Raw genomic sequence first — 16224 nt, forward strand, 5'->3', positions numbered from 1 at the left:
ACATAACAACCCTCCTGAAAACACCTCCCAAAATACACTAACACTCTTCCCCTAGCCTGCTCAGCTGTTGACCTAAAAGAAGAAACAAAAGAAACACTCCTAGCACCTTTGAGAAAGTCGGGTACTTCTCTCCACCAAAAGCTTGCTAAGCTTTTCACCACATTCTTCTCTGCCCTCCTCCCGTACCACCATTGTCCTTTATAACTGCCTTGTGGTCCCCCCTTCTCCAACATTTCCTTCCTTTGCTTCTTTAATTGAGGGTTCATTTCCCTTTTTACCCCTTCGTTTGTAAGTGTAAATAAATTGTGGCTTTACAATACCTCCCTTCTTGAAAAGAACCTTGTCCTCAAGGTTGAAACGGGGAAATTGTTGGTTCATGGCTCGTACGTCTTCCTAAGTGGCTTCATTTTCTAACATTCCCTTCCATTTGACCAACCATTCATTGGTAGCTAATACTCCATTCCATCTTACTCCCAATACTGTCTCTGGGGTTGTTTGTAGCTCAAATTCCTCGGTTAAAATGGGCGGATGTTGTTGTACTTGATGGCCTTGTCCCAATTTCTTTTTCAGTTGCGATATATGGAACACGTTGTGTACTTCAGCCTCAGCCGGCAGGGCTAATTTATATGCAACTTCCCCACTCGCTCGACTACCTGGTAAGGGCCATAGAACTGCGGTGCCAACTTCTCACTCCTTTTCCTTACCAAGGATTTCTGCCTATATGGTCGTAATTTCAAATATACTTCTTCTTCAACTTCAAAAATCAACTCTCTTCTATGTTTGTCTGCCTATTTCTTCATCCGATTTTGAGCAATGGCCAAGTTTTCCTTCAGTGGATTGAGAGCTAGATCTCATTCTTGTAATTGTTGTTCCACCGCATTGTTGAAGGTTTTCCTATCTCCATATGTGACTAAAGGTGGAGGAGGTCTACCATAGACCGCTTGGTACAAGGTTGTCTTGATAGAGACGTAGAAGGTCGTGTTGTACCAAAGTTCAGCCCACGCTATCCATTTGTTCCATTTCTTCGGTTGCTCATTACAAAAGCAACATAGGTAGGTCTCTAGGCAACGATTCACCTTCTTAGTTTGCCCGTCCATTTGAGGATGGAACAAAGTACTCCTCTTCAATTTAGTCCCCATGGTCATGAACATATCCTTCCAAAAGTTATTAAAAAATATCTTATCTCTATCGGTTAGGATTGATAAGGGAACTCCATGGTGTCGAACCACTCCTTAGATGAATATGTCAGCTACTTGTTTGGCCGAGAAGGGGTGTTTGAGGGGTATGAAATGTGCATACTTACTTAAGCGATCCACTACCACCATTATGGAATCATAGCCCTCTGCCTTTGGTAAACCTTCCACAAAATCCATGCTCTAATCTTCCAAAATCAGATAGGGAATGGGAAGGGGTTGTAATAAACTAGCAGGAGTTAAAGTTTCATATTTGTTCCTTTGACAAGTCTCACAACCTTCCACATATTTCTTCACATCGGTCTTCATTCCCTGCCAATATAGTTCCCCACTCATTCTTTTATAGGTCCTCAGGAACCTGGAATGCCCACCTAGCACTGAGTCATGGAATGTGTGAAGCAGTGAAGGTGTCAATCTAGATCTTCGGGAGAGCACCAATCGTCTTTATAGGTTAACCTGTTATGCTGCCATCTATATTTTGGTTTCCTCTCCGAATTTTCCTTTAGAATGGTGATGATCTTCTGGAGTTCCTCGTCCTCTTCAACCTCCTTCAAAACTACCTCAATGTCTATTATGGTTGGGGCTGATAAGACACTTAATTCCACCTGAGCCAGCACCCTAGATAATGTATCTGCTGCCTTGTTTTGCAGGTCTGATTGATACAAGATCTCAAATTCGTATCCAAGTAATTTTGTTAGCCAACGTTGGAATTGTACTTATTGTTGTTCAATCAGGAACTTTAAGGCCTTTTGGTTTGGAATCACTGTGAACTTACTCCCTAACAGGTATTGCCTCCATTTCTACACTGCTAGGACTACTGCCATCAACTTCTTCTCGTAAATGGACTTGGCTTGAGCTCTTATTGATAATTTCTGACTGAAGTAGGCTATAGGCTTTGAATCTTTCGATAATACAACACCTAACCTAGTTTTAGAGGTGTCAGTTTCTATCACAAAGCACTTAAAGAAGTTAGGAAGGGCCAAAACCGGGGCTGTCACCATGGCTTGTTTCAACTTTTCGAAAGCTTGATTGGCTTCTTCATCTCATTTGAACGAGTTCTTCTGAAGAAGTCAGGTAAGGGGAGCTGCAATACTTCCATACCCCTGAACAAACCTCTTATAATACCCCGTAAGTCCTAGGAATCCCCTTAATTTAGATACATTTTGTGGCTGTGGCCATCCTCTCATCACCTTGATCTTTCCATCATCGACTTCTATCCCCTTGGCTGATATCCAGTGGCCAAAGTATTGGACCCTGGTTTGGCAGAATGTGCATTTCTTTTGATTTTCATACAACCTATGATCATGAAGGACATTGAATACTACTCCCAAATGTGTCTCATGTGTCGATATGTTCAGATTGTACACCAAGATATCGTCAAAGAAAACTAGTACAAATTTACGAAGGAAAGGTCAAAAAACCTAGTTCATCAATGATTGAAAGGTGGCCGGCGCGTTTGTGAGCCCGAACGACATCACTAGGAACTCGTAATGACCTTCATAAGTCCTGAAGGCTATCTTTTCAATGCCCCCCTCGTTCATTCTGATTTGATGGTAACCTGACCTCAAATCAAGCTTTGAATAGACCGCTGACTCGTGCAATTCATCTAACAACTCTTCAATTACGGGTATAGGGAACTTGTCGGCCATAGTTGCTTGGTTCAGCTTCCGATAGTCAACACAAAATCTCCACCCGCCATCTTTCTTCTTTACTAGTAGAACAGTGCTGGAGTAGGGGTTGTGACTTGGTCGAATAGTTCTAGCCTTGAGCATCTCTTCCACCAATTTCTCAATCTCTTCTTTTTGTTATGATTATACTTGTCGGGTCTCACATTTACTTGGTTTCTGGTTAGCACTCACCAGAATGCGATGGTCAACGGCTTTTCTCAGAGGAAGTTTTGTGAGTTCATCGAATATGTCCACATTTTGCTCCAACAGAGCTCAGATCATGACTGACAGCTCCTCGGACTCGTTAGGATCGCCCTTCTCCTTATTTCCTTCCCCATTCTCGAATTTGTAGTTCTGAAACTCTACTAGAAATCCCTGGTCCTCAGCTTGCCATGTCTTTGTTAATGCCTTGAATGAAACCTCTGCTTTGGTCATTGACGGATCACCCCCTCAGCATAACTTGCGATTCCCTTGCCAAAAAAGACATGGTCAGTGATGGCCAATGAATTCCAATAAATCCAGTTGTGCATAACCAGGGCATACCTAACACCACGTCCATTTGTCCCAAATCGATCGCCAAAAAGTCCACCTTTACATTCAGGTCGGGAAGCTTCAATTCTGCTGCTCTACATACCCCTTCACCTCGTATGGCCGTGCCATTGCCGATCACCACTATTCTATGGTGCACGAAATTGTGTGTTGCTCCACAATCGATCAACACTACTACTTCTTTCCCCTTCATCTTCCCTTTCAACTTCATCGTACCTCGGGCAGACAGGCCGCACATTGATCCCAAAGCTATCTCAGTGGTCTTCTCTGTTTCTAAATCTTCTTTTCCTCTTGATTCTTCCCCTTCCTCCTCTTCTCCGTTTGCCTCTTCTCCATCGTTGGTGATAAATAGCATCAAGTCGCGGTTTTCCTTAGCCTTGCATCAGTGTCCAGGTGCATATTTCTCATTACATCTAAAACAGAGTCCCTTGTCCAATCATTCTCGGAACTCACTATCAGACATGCGTTTCATCGGTGGATCCTTCTTCATGAAGTTGCTCTTAATAGGTAATGTAATTCGTTTGGTTGTCTGCGCTTCCATGACCTTTCCACTCTTTCTTTCAGTTGTCAAACTCTCCTTCATTTGGGCTTCCTTTTTGCTTGGCCCAACTACCCCCAGATCTGCTAAGGCCAACTTCAGGGCCATGTCCCTCTCGCTCACTAACTGGGCTTTGTGCATACATTCTTCCAATGTATTCGATTTTCTACTAATAATCTCGGCCCTCAATTTCGGTTCCAACCCATTTATGAATGCATCCTTGAGAACATCTTCGGCTAAATCGGGTAGGGATGCCGAATAAGTCATGAATTTCTTCATGTAGTCCGAATACGATCCTTCCTGTCTTATCCTCAACAATCTCGTGCCTAGACTCCCTTCTCCGGTAGGTCTGTAATACTCGAACATTCTCCTTTTCAGCTCTTCCCAAGTACTGATGGGTCTCCGGTTGTGGCTCCATTGGAACCAGTCAACTTCATCCGACCCAAAACTAATGACAGCTACCTTTACCTTCTATTGATCGGATAACTCATGGATCTCAAAGTAATGCTCGACCTTGTACAACCATGATTCCGGGTTTTCTCCGGTGAAAACAGGTATTTTTAACCTTTTGTACTTGCTTTTGTCAGCTCCTTCTCCTCCATTGTTGGGTGTTGAATTGGCCTCATCAATCTTCCCTTTCCTTTTCATTCGTCGTTCGTCAGATGCGCCCGACTCTTCAGCCTTTCGAGCAACATTACTCTCTCTCATCTCCTCTGTAAGTTTTTCTATATTTTTGCAAAGCCCCAGCAACATTTCCTTCATTTTGGAGACTTCCTTATCGTTTTTTTTTCCATTCTTTCTTCTATTTGTTTTTGAGCCATTGCACGCATTCGCCCCAAGGTGAAGCAGCTCTGATACCACTTGTAAGAATCCTTGATACCCTGCACTGAAAGACAACCAACCAAAACAGAAAAAACAGAGGGAAATAGAGAATAAAGAACAGGGCAATCAGAATGCTCTTTATTTATATACTTCTTCTTCAAGTCTCTCGTAAACACATAACAACCCTCCTGAAAATACCTCCCAAAATACACTAACACTCTTCCCCTAGCCTACTCAGCTGTTGACCTAAAGAAGAAACAAAAGAAACACTCCTAGCACCTTTGAGAGAGTCGGGTACTTTTCTTCACCAAAAGCTTGCTAAGCTTTTCACCACATTCTTTTCTGCCCTCTTCCCGTACCACCATTGTCCTTTATAACTACCTTGTGGTCCCCTCTTCTCCAACATTTCTTTCCTTTGCTTCTTTAATTGAGGGTTCATTTCCCTTTTTACCCCTTCGTTTGTAAGTGTAAATAACTTGTGGCCTTACATAATCCTTATTGAAGGCCTATCTAGAGAAGTATTTTATGGGGCAAAGAGTTGTTTAGCTAGGGGTATCGATGGAAAGTGGGTAATGGTGTTCACATCTCAATTGAAAAAGACCCTTGAATGTGAGAAAATGTAACACTAAACCAATGTGGGTTAGCGAGGAGCTACAAAATAGAAGGGTTAAAGAATTATTAGACATTAAGGAAGGTTGGAGGGTTTCTCTGATTAAGGAGAACTTTGTAGCCTATGATTTTGAGGATATTCTAAATATCCCCCCTGGAAACCGCTAGTTTAGAGTTGCGATTATATGAAATTGGGATAACAAAGGCATCTTCTCTGTCATATTGTGTCCTTTTAAAAGGAGGCCTCATCTACAATCAGTGGAAGAATGGAGTTGTGCAAAGTGTTTTGGAAAATTGACGCCATTCCTAGAGCAAAGATTTGTGTTTGGAAGATAATTAATGATTCCATTCCCATTAGAAAAAATATTCAAAAGTGTGGAATTGATATTAACACTCTTTGTCTGTTTTGTGGAAAAGCAAAAGAGTTTGCTAGTCATGCTTTTGGTTGTGTAAGTTTTTCCATTGTGTGTGGTGAATATTTTCCTATCTTGCTTGGTTCCTTTGCCTCTTCTACAGATGATTGGTCTATAATGGATTTATGATAGTGGCCTACAAGTAAACTAAGATTCGAGAGTGGTCTAAGGCCATCGTTATCTTGTGGAGCCTTTGGAATTTCAAAAACCAACTTCTATATTCGGGGTCCATAATCCAGATGGTGAAGTTTGGGCGTGTATGCAAAATGATCGACAATTATCTTCCTATTGAGCCTGCTGTGGATGCTGAGATGTCTGAACCTATGAGGTTCGAGAGTCGGGTGTTTCCATTCTAGATTGATGCAATGAAATGCCTTATGTCATGCTTCTTCAATATGAATATTTCTTAATCTAGGCACAATTTTCTCTAGTTAAATCCAAGTATAAAGCTAACCAGAGTATGCTTCAACATGATCTGAGTGTCGAACTCAAGGACATGCAATTAAAATGTGTCGTAAAGTTTCACTCGATCTTGACACAATGTTTTGATTATAAAGTAGGCGACGAAAATGTATATATCTCACTGTCCTGTTTAATCTAAGCGATGGGATGGATGAAGTAGATGCGATGATAATTGTAATTCAAAATAAAGCAATGTGCCGACAAGAACGGATGAAATACAGATAAATGAATAGAGTTGAGAAAGATTCATCAACATTCTACTAAGCAATGTATAAGTTAAGCGTTCATGCCAGAAACTCATAATTAATGAAATTCACCTCTCGATTTCAATGCCAAACTACCTTATCTCTAGGATGCATGCATTGAATTTTGATTGTGAAAGATTATCCTTATCTCTAAAGTTACTTTTTTCCTAGTTAAACAGGTTCCATAATCGTTTCCTTTCTCAAGGCGTTAATTGTTTTGTACTTAGATTGACCTCTAGATTTAATCTTAGCAATTCAATAAGCACATGTTAGAACAAGATGAACACCTACTTATGCATGGCTGAGTGAAAAATGTTAATTACTATCCCTTAACCCATGGATAATCTAGCTACTCATGCTTGTGGAAGAAGACAAAAATGTATGAAAGATGGAAGGAATTGCGTTCATATTAAGAATAGTGTTCTTCAATCACTACACTTAATACAAATATAAAAGAACAGAGGATGCAAGAAATAAAAGATAAGTGAAGAAATCAAACTGTAGGTGACAATCTTTTGCTTCCTAAGGCTTTTAATTGTAATTGCTTTATGCTGACTGCAATGATCTGGAGGGACTCCCTCTTCCTCCCCAGACAATTATCAAGCTCTCACTCAAATTTCTCATAGAAGAAGCTTGGAGGAACGGTGGTAATGGAAGATTAGGGCATTGATAGAACTTCCCCTCTTTCATGGATGAAGTTGACGCATAATTATTTGTGTTGATTCTTTGTCAAGTTGACTCATGTTCCTTTGATTTTTCTTAATTGTTCTCAATAGAAGAGCAGAATAACTTGTATTTCTACAAGTTATCACACCCTCAAACTTAAGACAATGCTTGTCCTCAAGCATATACTTAAAGTCTTAATGTATCTCAACTTACTTTGACGCATGGACCAGACCTCCCAAAGCGCTTCCTAATTTAAGATTTATTGGATTCATGTTTCTCCTTAGCTTTATTTTCCTACCTATGGAAATATTTCTAGACCTTAGATGCGGAAAGCTTATTCTTAAAAAATCCCTTACTCATTTCCAAAGCTATCTAATATATATATATATATTTAGAAATGGGCTTTATGGTTCAAAATTAACAAAAAAAAAAAAAAAATCTCCTTGATATTTCTTTTTTACAGTTTAGTTATGTGCTGATCTAAGCATCTCGACTTTATTTTGGCTTGCCCTTAAGAGTGTCATGCAGGTATCCAACTACGAGCAAGGCACCATTCTCATACTCAACTCATGCCATAGCAAATTTTTATTTTTTTAATACAGGCAATGGAGTTGCAATCAAATATTTTTTGCGTTAATCATGATTCCCACCCTCGTTTTGGCTTGCCCCATGGGTGTCATGCGGACATCCAACTACGAGTAAGTTCCAATCTTAACGCCATTTTTCTTTATCTCTCTCTCTCTTTTATGAAACGTATTTAGCTCGAACCTCTCCACCCCTAAATTTAGAAGGTAGCAAGGTTCTCATTGCTAAAAATCGAATTCTACGATTGCATTGAAATTTTTATTTGCAAAAGAGATTTTAGATAAAGCTTGCACGCATACTAATTACAATAAATGTTTCTTAAGGCAACATCCTAAAGCTAAGTAATAAATACTTATTGTAGCAAATCAAGTATTGGCTAGCACAAGTATCATCATTAAGGTTATTGGCAAACTGCATCAAAGCAAGGGAAAATATCAAGACAGTAAATATAAACAAGGGTCAAACACAAAGAAAAGGCACGTGGTCAATGAGCAACTTGTTAATTAATTCAATTCAATTAATATATAAGGCGATTTGAGAATACGAAACATTGAATGTAAATTAACAAATTCTACAAAAGCACCCTCAAATTTAGTTTCCTCCCACATTGTTCTTATCATTAAGCGGGGAAGGAAAGGGTTCTTCTTTTGGGAAGTGTAGCGGTTGTTGAAGATGTGGCAAGATAGCGGGGCTAGTGATTAGCTGAACAAGCAATTCTTGAATGTGTTGGAAAATGAAGCGGAATTGATCATGTTGTTGCTGCATCTGATGTCGGATGAAGTTCCTCGTTAGAATCTGTTGGCGATGGATTTGCTGAGTTTACTACTGAACAAACTCTCAGAGCTCGCATTGTTGCTGCACGAGCTCTTGGTGTTGTCACATGATTGTGGCTTCTTGGCACGTTAGTTCATCAAAACCTCCTAGGAGTGGCTCCTGTACATCATCATGCAAGAATTTGTACAACTTATCAAAGTCTACATGTTCATCTTCAGACATCTAAGGAACCTTGTGTTGAGTTCGCTCTTCAGTAGGTGCTGGACATTTGCTAGCCTCACCAACGCCTGATCCCCCCTCTTGGTGAAAGATAAAGGAAGAAGGCTTGAGTCATCAGCAGTAGGCATTGAGAAATGGGCGCCTTACCCTTGTTACTTTCAGGCGGTGGAGGAGGTGTGTTTTCCTTTGGCTTATTTGGTAGTAGGGGACACAAAGGCTCTTCAGTAAGGACATGTGGGTGCTCATTCAGGTCAACACTGAGCCTAGGTGACTCCTTTCTTTATCGATCTTGAAGCGATGAGATGATCATAACCTCAGAGTCATGAGTGGGCGATGAAGTTTGCTGCCTAAGCTGCGGTAGGGGGATCTTTCTTCAACTTCTTCTTTTCTTTCAGGCTCAAGGTGGAAGGACTGTGATTTCCTATTCTCTTCAACCTTGGGTGACTTAGTCACAATTCCTTCTTCCACAAGTGAGAAAGATGCGTTGTTTGGCTCCGCGGTCTCAGCAAACTTCTTTGTTAGCCTCATTTTTTTAGGTTGCGACAGTTGTGGGTGAGGCACCTCTTGAGACTGGGAAGGTTGCTTCTTAGGATTTTCTTATTTGACCGCCTCATGTTGTAGCGATGAGTTCTTTAATAGCCTACGAAAAATTTTATCTGTGATGATTCCCCACACAGGTATGTCTTTTGCTTCTTCGAACACTCCCTAGGCCGTACAAAGCTTGGTGATTAAGAAAGGAAAGAGTAACTGCCTCCTTGGTTTAAAGATATGGCCTTCATTTGGGTTGTAATGATGCGCCCAACATGAATAGGGATTGTTGCGTTTACTCATGTTTGTGATTTTTGAAGATGATTGATCATGAAAATGATTAATTATAGGGAAGATGAATGATTTACCTCTTGGTGTGAAGATGATGGTATGTGTTGGCCAGATGATAGATTTATGTTCAAGCACACTTTGCCAGTTGCATACAAGTTTTCTTAAGTTAGACACAAGTATAAATCTAACTTAAGTGTCTTGGTAAGCCCAGGGTCGAACGCGGGGAATCTAGAGTAGATTAATGCAAGATGGTTTACTGATCACTAAACTACTTAGCACACTTACAAGAGGAAGTAGGAGTTTAGATAAAGGGGAAGAGGGTACATGGATGAATGGATCATGCATTAGATGGTATACATTGTTTTCTTAGTTAAAACAACAAGCCTATATGAGCACAATGACAATGAAATAGAGATGGTGAAGATGCTTGCTAGAATCTAAGTGTATGTGTATGATGCATTTAGAGTCTGTTCTCTAATTTATACTCAACATCTCTCGATGTGAATGCCCCATTTATCCTATCTCTAGGTTGCATGCGTTAGTCAAAATGAACAGACAATCGGGTCCCTATGCATTTCATCGTGATACTTTAGACCAGTTGGTTCATTAATAAGAGATGTTAGGGATGAAAGCTTAAAGGGAGAAGAGGTAGGTTGAGGTCCAGGAAGTTGGTGGCCTCTTGGTCTAACACAAGCTCAACCTTGGACTCGTGTTCATCAGGCAAGGCTTCATTACTTGGTTCATCCTTAGAAGTGTTAACGCGTGCTTTTTTTTTTTTGCGCTATGAAGGTTGGGGCCTAGAAGTTCTTGGCTTGGGAGGTAAGCTAGGTTGATTGGGCGACCCCCTTAATAAATGTTGGATGAGCTTAATGTCCATCAGCCCATCAACTTCCTTAAAATCATCCCTCATTGGGATGCCAGCGCGTTCGCACAACACATAGATAAGCAATGAAAAATACAGCTGCCGACGTGGCTTCCCCTTGACGCTCTTGATTTTATAAACATCGAGCTGTTCCATATCAAGGGGTATGCATTGCATTATACAGTAGGTGGCCAAGACCCTCTCCCGTGATACAGTTTCATCATGTGTTGTAGGCATAATACGATTCTTGATAAGGTATAGTCACAAGTTTCCGTTGGGGAGAAGATTTTTGGGTGCCATGGTTATGATGCCTGTTCTTGAAATTTACCATGTGCTCCCGAACTTGGTGATAACTTGTAGAAATACAAACTATTGTAGCATTTTACTTAGAATTATGAGGGCTGATGAGCAGAATATGCGTTGATAATACTAAGAATTCATGTGGAAAAGTGAGATTACATCGATCAACACTGAAAATCCTCACTAACCCTATATTATGTGTTATTCTGCATCAAAATGTCTATTTTTGTAGCTGTTGTAGGAATCGATCGCATGCATTGATCCTAGACCATCACAAAGTTGATCACATATGTTAATCTTCACGAAGACTAGTTTGTCGCATGGAATGCTACAACTACATGAGTGATAACCGTGATAAAAGGTTTATCGCAAGGTGGGTGGAATACGTTGATACTTTAGAAGAAACGATCATGAACGCATACCTTGGGAGTATACAAAAGATAAGATGATGCTGACATTTCACCTACTGCGTCAGAAGTGGCTGTGATTCAGAGTGGGACTACCAATGTTGTCGGCATTTGAGCTCTATAAATAGAGCTTTGGAACCCAACTTCAAGCTATCCGAATCTCTGCCTTAGGTAGATTCTTGTGATCACAGATGAGAGCATGATCAAGACATTCTTTGAGAGTTTTTCACTTCCATAACCCTTTTTGAGTGACGACCGGAGCTTCGCCGGAGATAGAGCTCGAGAGAGACGTCTCCACCACTCATCCATGGCACCATCGGTAGCCTTGACGTGCTTCTGATAGAAGCAAGAGATTACTTACATCTAGCCCTCTACCTCTCCTCTTATCTCTGTATTGTATTACATTGTGGCTTAAGACATTAATACATTTTGTAATTAATGCATCTCTTTAGTTCCTTCAACACTATCTTCATCATCATCTTCTTCTTTATCATCGTTTACGTTCGTCATTTAGTTAAATGTTGTTTACAAGAGTTATCGCATACTCAATCATGTTGTATAGAAATATGACGCATATAGCAAACCACCGAGAGGTGTGCATTGCGTGAGTATAGCGAGCCAATCCTCTTTGCTTAGTGCAAGGCTATCGCAATGCTTGTCTATGAGCTGAGTATCTATAGCTAATTGCCTAAGAGGGTAACTCCTTGATGACATGCAAAAATGCATGTCATCTTAGGCCTTTTACTTAGAATTATGAAGGTTGTTAAGCAGAATATGTGGCAATTGTGCTAGGAATTCATGAGAAAATGAGCTTGCATCGATTAGCATTAAAGAATCTCGGCTAACCCGTTATTATGCGTTCAATGTTCTATTTTTGTAGCTAATGCAGGAAGTGGACGCAAACGCGGAAACTAGACCACCACATAGACGACCGCATGCGGAGAAACTCTCCATCGCAAAGGTGAACGCGTCGATCAATGCATGGATGTTGCAGTAATTAGTCATATGGGTCCATCGCATAAGAGTTGCGCTCGTCAAGTGATTGTGGTAATCGTATAGAGTTTCGGTATTTAGAGAATGCAGTCACTAAATGATTGCGGCTACGCGGTAATGCATGATAAAGGGATTAACGCAACGTTGGTTGAATGAACTCATCAACGCATCTACCTTGGAAAAATCAAAAGATGATGTTGACATTTCACCTACCACGCCGTTGGCTGCAGAGGTTCAGGAAAGGACTAACGCACCGAATGTCAGACACAGAGCAGACCATTAATGCTGTCACCAATCCAAGCTTTATAAATAGAAGCCGATGAGCAGAAATTCAAGTCATCTAAGGTTTTTGCTTGAGGTTCGCCTAGGGCGGATCTTTGTGATTCAGACAAAATGCGTGAGAAGACGCCTGAGAGTTCTTCACCTCCTTCATCCATTTCGAGTGACGACCGGAGCCTTCGACCGGAGTTAGATCTCGAGAGAGTCAGCTCCACCGCCCATCCATGGCACCACCGGCAGTCTTGACGCACATCCGCTGGAAGCAAGTCTTTGCTTCCGGCCGGTCATTTCATTTTTCTTTATTTTCTTATATTGTATTGTATGACATTTTGTGATTAAGGAAATAATACAATTTGTTTTCAATGCATTTCTCTGTTTCCTTTGACTCCATCCCCATCTTCTTTGCTTAGCATCTTTACTTTCATTGCAACACTTAGTGAGTTTTCTTGGGTATCGCATACTTAGTCATGTGGATTAGGGATATGAAACATGTAGCATCCCACCGAGAGGTGTGCGTTGCGTGAGTGTGTGAGTAACCTTATTTGCTTAGTTTGAAGTTACGGCAACACCTGTCTATAGACTAACGCAATGCTTGTCTATGAGTAAAGCCAACAACAATCAACTGCCCGGAAGGGTAAGTAGTTGGTCGCATTAAGCAATGTATGCATTGTTCACTAGAGATAGGAATAATCTTAGGTCAGCCAAGTTCATGTGCTTACCTTGTCCTATAAGCACATCATTCATCATTTAGGCATACTTGGGAGAGTAGTCTAAAACCCAAATCTAAGACTCGAGAGAGTGGATTGGAACGTATAAGCAAGAGCGGGGAACTTAGAGATAAGCTCCATTTGCTAACCTACATCGCATGCACCCTAGGAATAGGTATGATATTATGTGGTCACCTTATTTATGTGTGTGTCACTTTGTCATTGCATAAATAAGAATAGAGGCTTATGTGTAGGTTCTATAGACTTATCACATATATTGCATGCGTTCTAGCATTAGAAGCCGTAGTATTCGCACCGAGATGTGGTTTACTATTTTATATGTGTTGCATGATCGCATGGCTTGCGTTGACTAAGGTTGCCCTTGCGGTCACTCTTAAGTATTGTAATGAAAACATCTCCGCATTTTATCTATTTTTCCATCCATTTATTTCATGTGAAGAGTTGTCGTGTCTCTACCTCTCATACATATTTTCATTGCATTGTCTGTTAGAAAGGAGTAGAAGTAGGGTTAACTTAGCAACCTCCCTTTCATTCTTTTATTTAAACCGCCGCATGCACATTACCGCATTCATTTTGCTACAAGTCCCTGTATTCGACCTCGGATCACTCGAGAAACTTGCATTCACGTTATACTTGGCGTGAGCACAAGAAAACTTGTGATAGAATGCATGGTCATCGCATACATTCGTTAACGCATTATCATTCCAATGCATGATCATCGACGCATGACTATTAATGCATACCTTAAGAACATGCATCGCATATTGCGTCCAAGGGATTTTAGTTGTCGAATATTTGACATCTAATTTCCCATCATCACTCACTAAGCAAAGTAAGCAGTGTTCCTAGAGATAGGAATAATCTTATGCTCAACGCAACCATGCGTTAGAGAGATATAAGCATGTGGCTGACCACCGAGAGGTGTGCGATGCGTTAGTATGGCGAGGTAGGATTACTATTGCGACCAAGCATTATGATGTGTGAATTTATTCCCTCCACAATTATATTTCTCCATGCACCTATTTACACGTTAACAGTTGCCACATCTCTACCAATTCTCATAGTCAAACTTCCATTACTCAATCTGTTTAGTTAGAAGTAGGAGTAGCGTATAGCAATTTAACTTCTTTCTTTTTATTTTTATTCACCTCCTCAAACACATGACTTTACAAACATCATTTAGTTACAAGTCCCTGTGTTCGACCTTGGATCATCCCGAGAAACTTGTGTTCTCGTTATACTTGGCGAGAGAGCAAGAAAACTTGTGACAGGAATGCATGGTCATCGCATACACGATTAATACATATTGTATATTCTTCATATTAACGTATGACCATCAACACCTAGAAATCCATGCATATCAAGAGTGCATTTTCCTCTCATCACTTGGCCACTACTCTTACCGCATCTTCCAATTGACTTGGAGTCGGCTGCTTTATGATGCGGTTACCCTCAGCATTAGGGTTATCTTGTACATCGAGCACTTCGTTAATAATTCTGGGGGAGAAGTGAACAAAGTAGTATTCCATCAACTCCGCATTCTTGAAGGAACTTGCTCATAAGTACAACTGAGCCAAAATTATCGTTTTGCCTCCGTAGTTACATCTAACTTCTTAAGTACCATTGATCCCCCTAATGAACAATAAGTCATAGTCCAACTATGACCAAGTCCCTCTTGGGCCAGGATAGGGTGTGCTCACTATGTTCAAGCCCTAGAATCAGCCCTTAAGGGAACAATTTTTCTACTTGCCCCTACATCAAGGAAGGAGTGAATTCCATCTCGTGTAGCTATGTTTCCAGCTCCCCAGTCAGACGAATCCCCAAAATGGTAGGCTTATTGAGTTGGAAATCTGACCACTCTCACCCATACAAATCAAATGACCGCCTTCATGAGCAAGAGTTCCAACTCACTCAGGATTCATGTCATGTCACCTATGGTCATCCTAGTGAAATGTAAGTCTCTATTATTAACGGTGTTATATAAAGAGATTAATCATTTTATGCTCCGATTTTATACAAACTCTTTGTATAGGATAGCCCCGCTCACATATCTCTACATGAATGATCAGGATCAGATTATTTGTAGCACTTTACAACATTTGTAACACCTACAAAGCGGGGTATATCCATAATGTCACCAGGATAAGGTACCCAATCTTATCCATCTACTACAGACCGTTTAGGTTATTATTTGAACAAGATCCACTTGTATGTCTCTACATACTTGTTTAAATTACACAAAATAATCTAGAATCTTAGTTTATTGGATTGAGTATATGCTTATAAAATAACACTTATTTTATTAACAACAATATGTTTATACAAAGTTTACGAACTACGAGATTACAAGGAGATTTAGGACACCAATCCCAATAATCTCCCACTTATCCTAAAGCTTAGGGAGCCTAATGTACAATACAAATAAAGTACAAAATGACAATAAACTAGGGCATAAACTATACCCTAGTAACATCTCCCGCTTGCCCTAAACAACATGCTGCATATCCTGTAGACCCAGACTTTCTAGATGACCCTCGAACACTTTAGCCATGAGAGCCTTTGTAAACAGATCAACAACGTTGTGCTCCAAAGCAATCTTCATGACAGTCACGTCACCTCGATGCACAATCTCCCGAATCAAATGATATTTCCTCTCTATGTGCTTGCCTCTTTGGTGACTCCTAGGTTCCTTAGAATTTTCCATAGCACCACTATTAAACCCATGTAGCGTACAGGTGGGTTCATAACCCTCCCACTACGTCGAGGCAATCTCAACTCCTAAGATGGATGACTAGATGAACTGACATCAACAAATCTTGTTGATGTATTGACCCCTTCAACAACTCTTGCTGAAGTCTCGGTAGATTCATTAGAAACTTCACTTAAAACAATTTTGCTTCGTGGCTTATGATCCCTCATATAGTTTTCTTCCAAGAAGGTAACGTTTGTCGATACAAATACCTTATTCTCACTTGGATCATAGAAGTATCCATCTCTCATTTTCTTGAGGTATCCTACAAATAGACACACTTTTGAACGAGGTTCCAACTTTTTGGGGTCTGCCATTAGCACATGGGTTGGACATCTCCAAATT

The sequence above is a fragment of the Benincasa hispida genome, chromosome 6 (genome assembly GCF_009727055.1).
Source record: "Benincasa hispida cultivar B227 chromosome 6, ASM972705v1, whole genome shotgun sequence".
NCBI lineage: Eukaryota > Viridiplantae > Streptophyta > Magnoliopsida > Cucurbitales > Cucurbitaceae > Benincasa > Benincasa hispida.